Source organism: Dipodomys merriami, unplaced genomic scaffold, assembly GCF_024711535.1.
Source record: "Dipodomys merriami isolate MVZ:Mamm:240054 unplaced genomic scaffold, mDipMer1.0.p SCAF_97, whole genome shotgun sequence".
NCBI classification, from domain to species: Eukaryota; Metazoa; Chordata; class Mammalia; order Rodentia; family Heteromyidae; genus Dipodomys; species Dipodomys merriami.
Window position 1 is genome coordinate 4,805,167 of NW_027206590.1, and position 6,168 is coordinate 4,811,334.

Genomic DNA, 6,168 nt, shown 5'->3' on the forward strand with positions numbered 1-6,168 from the left:
CATGGCACCTCCAGGGGAGGGGACAAAGTCTACTACAGGCTTCAGTCCCATGGTGATAAGTCACACAACTGAATTGCTGTCCACCTACAGGGCGGAAAGGGTTCCAAGTGGGACTGGACCCCAGAAACCCAGGTGTCCCTTCCAAGAGGACAGATGTCCAGAGGGCTTCATGGCCACCACCTGGTTTTTGAGGTAGGGACAGTGGGTGACCACACAGTGCCCACATGTTACAATCTGCAATGCACATACACTTCTCCATTTCTTGGGGTTGTATAATCAATCACTTCCTAAAGATCTAAATGCATTTCCTGGTTCACAAACTGATATCAAATAGGGCACACACTGGTGGAATGTGAGCAATGATTTTTCAGTTGGAGAAACTGAGGAGAGAGGAGAGTCAGGAGACTCAAACCAGTTTGCCCTGCTGACATTCGACACCAAAGAGGAAAGCTCTTGGTTTAGTCTTGTTCCTGTTTTCTTTTGTACACTCCCTTCCTCCTAATTCTTCCCTCTTTTGGCTGGTCAATCTGAAACACTTAGAGTGTGACGCAGAACCATCAATGTGACCCTGCCTGCAAGGATGAGGACCTGGTGTTCAGAAAGCAGAATCACTGGAAGAGGAGCTCTGAGACACCTGACCACAGTCCACAGTCTCAGGGCGCATCAGCCAGGATGGGGCTGTAGACTCCACACAAGGGAGGGCAGTAGAGGTCGGTGATCCAGGAATGCCAGCAGAGACCATCCTTCCAGAGAGCCTACAGATCCTTCCAGAGAGCCTACAGATCAGCTATAGAACAGCTCAGCTCACCATGCAACACCACAGAAAAGGCACCCAGCATGTCTGCAGCTCCATATTGGATCTTGATCAAAGTCTTCTGATCCATGGGCCATATTGGTTTCCTGACTAGGGGATCCTAATCCATGGAAAAGCAGTTCTGGAACTGCTTTGGAAGGTTCTAGAGGAGAGCAGCAGCACCTGGTGGAAGGCAGAGGCTCAGCATCCTTCTCCTCCTGGCCCTTTCCCCTCCTACCCTGCTTCTCCCTATTCTTTTCCACACCTGGCCAAGTCCTTTAGGACTGACTCTTAGGGATGACAAGGAGGTGACCAGCATCTACTCAAAGATTGCTCGACCCACCCAGACCCAGTCAGATTCACCTTCTCGGTCAGTGACAGCTGAAGATGATCACAGCTGTGAACGTAAGGGGTCCCATCCTGCTGGTCTGTTTGATGGTGTGTTGTTCATCTACAGAGAGCTGGAAAAATAAGAAGGGAAAACAAGGCAGGCTCTTGGGCAATCACAGAAGTTATGATCAAGATGGCCACAGTTAGCCGGGTGCTGGTGGCTCACACTTGTAATCCTAACTACTCAGAAGGCTGAAATCTAAGGATTGTGGTTCAAAGCCAGCCCGGGCAGGAAAAGTCTGTGAAAATCTTATTTCCAATAAAGTACCAGAAAACTGGAAGTGGCACTGTGGCTCAAGTGGTAGAACTTGAGCTGAAGAGCTGAGAGACAGAGCCTAGGCCCAGAGTTCAAGCCCCATGACCGACCACTAGGCCACAGTTGCTGGGTCCTGATGGCTCACACCTGTAATACTAGTTACTCAGGAGGCTGAGAGCTGAGGATCATGGTTTCAAGCCAGCCTGCAGTTAAGCCTGTAGAGACTTTTATATCCAATTAAGCTTCAAAAAAACAAAAGTCAAAAGTGGAGCTATGGCTCAGTGGTCCAGTGTTCAGGGACAGTGACTAGGCTCTGAGTTCAAGTCCGAGGGACTAGAACAAAGAAGAAGAAAAGATGGCCAAAGTCAGGTTAAGCTTTATCTAAACCCTGACACATAGCTATGTTGATTTGTTGGGCACCATGTACCCCACTTGCCTTCCTTGTGAATCCTCTCCCAGTGTCTAATGATTGGGTGGGTTGTCCATCACCCTCCTGTCTCCCCGTCATTTTCCTCAGACTCTAGCACCTTCAGGCCACCCTGGGGAACCGGTCAATACACCATTTATGACCTCCAGAGGCACTAGCAACCGAAGGCATCCATCTCTGGGAGGAAAGGAGACAGCAGGTCAGCCATGAGCAGGATGTCATTAAGGCCTGTGACAGTTCATCTGAGTTGTCATCTTGACTGGTTGGAGATGCACCTGGAGACTTGGTAAGAGTAATTATGTGTGTGCCTCACAGAGTTTTACCAGAGATGACTGGCATTTCGGTCAGTGAACTGAAGGAGAAGGTGCACACTAACTGAGGGTAGCACTATCTAAGAGGGTAGGAGTGAAAGAACAAAAAGCAGACAGGTTAAGTCCCAGGTAACTGGGGTTACCTGGACAACTTAGCCTCAACCATGAACACCTCTCATGCTGCACATCCTCTGGGCTCAGGCTGTCCATGATATGCACAATGTCACACTCAGTGAGTCTTCTGTCCTCTATTTAAAGGTCAGTGTGATAGAGAATAGAAGGCATGGAGTAAAGGGGGTAGGGGTAGATGGTAAGTTCTGAGCATTTATTTCATGGGGTACTTTTGATGGACTCATCATTGTATGGCCTGAATTGTGTCCCCTAAATCAACGTGTGAAATTACGGCAGGCAGATAGAACAAAGACTATGGTTTCAGTAGCCACTTATGAGACAGCCCATAGATCTTGCTTGAGGACCACTCCAAGACCCTACCTAATTCCCTACCTTGTGACCATCAAAAACTACTGATACATATTCCACCTGCCAGATTAATGGATGTCATATCCTGATAAGCTATTTAGTTTGCTCAGCAAAATAAAATTCCTTTGGGGGGGAGGGGTGTTAGTCATGGGTTGAACTCAGGGCCTGGGTGCTGTCCCTGAGCTCTTTTGCTCAAGGCTAGTGCTCTACCACTTTGCACCACAGTACCACTTTTGGTTTTCTGGTGATTAACTGGAGATGAGTCTCATGGAATTTCCTGCCTGGGCTGGCTTTGGACCACAATCCTTGATCTCAGCCTCCAGAGTAGCTAGGATTACAGGCATGAGCCACCTGTATCAGGCCTAATTAAATTCCCCTTAATGATACCTGTGGAGTTATGCGTTTGTCTGCCCCTAAGTGCATTTATGGAAGAAATCAAGGCTTCATGTTTACTGTCCTGTAGCAAAAGCACTTACCCCCAGTGACTATATTTGGAGATAAGCCTTTGAGGGAGTGGGTTACATGTATAGGGCCTGGTGTCTTCAGAAGAGACACCAACCCTTCTACCACCCAGATCAGGGGATGGAACCTGAGGCCGTGCGCATGCTAAACAAGCATTCTATCACTAAGCTACATCCCCAGGCCTACCCATCTCTCCTGTAGTCACCAATCCAGAAAACCCATGGCATCATCTGATAGGAAAGTACAAAATATAACATGGTTTCTGCTTAAAGCTTATTCTCCAAAAATTATAGCCTTTTGGTGCTCATCTCTCAGATCTCCACTGCAGCAGACTTAGTATCCAAAACTTCCGCTACAGGGAGCAGAGCTCATAGGCCAGGTCCTACAATCGTCTTGTCTCTTAAGTGCCCACAGCTGGCACACTGATTCTGTCATCTGTACTTTTTACCTGCCATGGTGTTGTTCACTGAGCATTTTGCCAAAAGTCTTTGTCACTCCCAGAGTCAAAGATAAAGAATGGAGAAAATTTGCATTTGGGGTTCACAATTATAATCTGACTGCAGGATTCTGAATTATTTGGGATTGGAGAAAAGACATAGTAGAGGATGCTTGTAATACCTCCAATCAAAGACCAGTGTCACAGTTTAGTGGGCAAGTGAGGAGGAGCAGAGTGGAGCATGTAGTGGGTAGCAGGGCTGTGGTTTATGACATGTGTTTTGGAAACTTGGTCCTCAGAGTGGCCAAGTTGTGAGGTGGTGGGACCTTTAAGAGGTGGAGCCATGCTGGGCGCTCACTCCTGTAATCCTAGCTACTCAGGAGGCTGAGATCTGAGGATCACGGTTCAAAGCCAGCCCAGGCAAGAAACTCTTATCTCCAATAAACCACCAGAAAACCAGAAGTGGCACTGTAGCTAAAGTAGTAGACCGCTCCCCTTGAGCTGAAGAGCTGAGGGACAGCGCCCAGGCCCAGAGTTCAAGAGGTGGGGCCTAGTGGGAGGTGAGAAGCTGCCCCCTCCCTCCCGGTGCTCCAGCTTCTGGTTCCTCTGTGACCACTCCTTCACAGGCACACTGTTGCGGTGGTACCAGTCTCACCTTGATGCTTTCAGGGAGCCTCACCAGAACGCACACTGCGTCCTTTGGGTTTTCGGCTTCCAAAACTACAAGCTACACAAATGTCTTTGCTTTGTAATTTTCCTATCCTTAAATATTTTGATATATGACAGAACACAAACTACACAAGCAGTATAGGAAAGACTAATTCAGACAAATGGTGGGCATGTAGGGGGGAAAGGAACCCTCTTGCACGATCAGTGGGAATGTAAACTTGTACAATAACCACTCTGGAGAGCAGTCTGGAGGTTCCTCAAAAAATGAACAAAGACCTTCCCTACAATCCAGCCATACCACTCCTGGGCATCTACCCACATCACAAGCCAGGATACTGTAAAGACACTTGTACATACATGTTCACTGCTGCACTATTCACAATAGCCAAGTTATGCAAACAGCTTGATGCCCTATAATAGATGAGTGAATCCAAAAAATGTTGTACGTATACACAATGGAATTTACACAGCCATTACAAAGAACAGTATGTCATTTGCAGGGAAATGGAGGGATCTAGAACAAACATGTTAAATGAGGTGAGCCAAGCTCAAAAAAACTAGCTCACGTTTTCTCTCATACAAAGCCACTAGACCTAAAATATCTTGGAACATGATAAATTACACAGGACTCTAGACATTCATATAGTAAGACCAAAGGAGGATATTCTTAGGGGAGGAACACAAAGGAGCCTATGATCATATAAAAAAAAAACATCAAAATGAACTCCAGGAAATGGAATTAAGAGGTTTTGTTATTTTTTATCTTTTTTTTTTTGTCATTTATGTGTCTCTGGGAGGGTAGAGGGAGGCACAGAAATGGAGGGACAAAGGGTGAACAAATGCAGCAGTGGTACTTACTAAGTGCTATGTTGAGAATGAACTATACAACTTGTGGGTGGAGGGTGGAGGGAAAAGCTGAATGAGGGAAGGGGTGACATTGTCCCAAAAGTAATGTACTCATTACCTGACTTATGTAACTGTAACTCCTCCATACATAACCTTATAATAATTTGTCAGTCATGAGGCTTAACTCTGGGCCTGGGCACTGTCCTTCAGCTCATTAGCTCAAGGCTAGCACTCTACCATTGAAGCCACAGTGCCACTTCCAGGTTTCTGGTGGTTTATTGGAGATAAGAGTCTCCAAGACATTCCTGCCCGGGCTGGCTTTGAACCATGATCCTCAGATCTCAGCCTCCTGAGTAGCTAGGATTACAGGAGTGAGCCACCAGCACCCAGCTTAATTTTTAAAAAATAAAAAAGAAAGATGCCTAGAAGACAGGAGAGATCCACAGGAGGAAGCTATGACCATCGGAGGACGGCGAGGGAGCAGGACAGCGGTGACAGGCGAGGACTCCGGACCTTGGGTTTTGTTAGGGCTCCCCAGCTTCTGCATGGAGGGGGAGGCAGTCAGGCAGCTCTGGGCACTGCCAACTCCTGAGGGGCCAATGTGGACACCCAGTCCAGTACCGAAATCTGAAAATACCAGGGATGAAGGCTCATGTCAGAAAGACTCAAATGATGCAGAGGGGGAAAGAGGAAAGAAACACAGACTTGTGGCTTCAAGACACATATACTTAATGTTTACCCTGCTTCTCCTCACTGGGCTCCATCCACCACCGTGCTGACATTTAGTGAACAAAGAGCTGTGTGCACAGAGCCTCCTCCTTTAAGTCTTACTGCTGTCCCTTGGTGCTGCTGCCTTTCCAGAAATGAAGCCTTCCCTACTTCTATCAGTTCCATATCCTAAGATGATCCTGCGTGGGGAAGGAGAGGTTATGACCACCCCATCTAGACACCTCCCCGTCCTGGCCAGCATGGAGTGGGGGCCGAGAGCCCTGGGGACTTCAGGGCAATGACTCAGCCCTCACCATTCAAACTCTGATACAGAAAATAAACTTCAAGTCCCCCGGGGTGTGCGGCGCGGCAGATGGACACAGACACAGA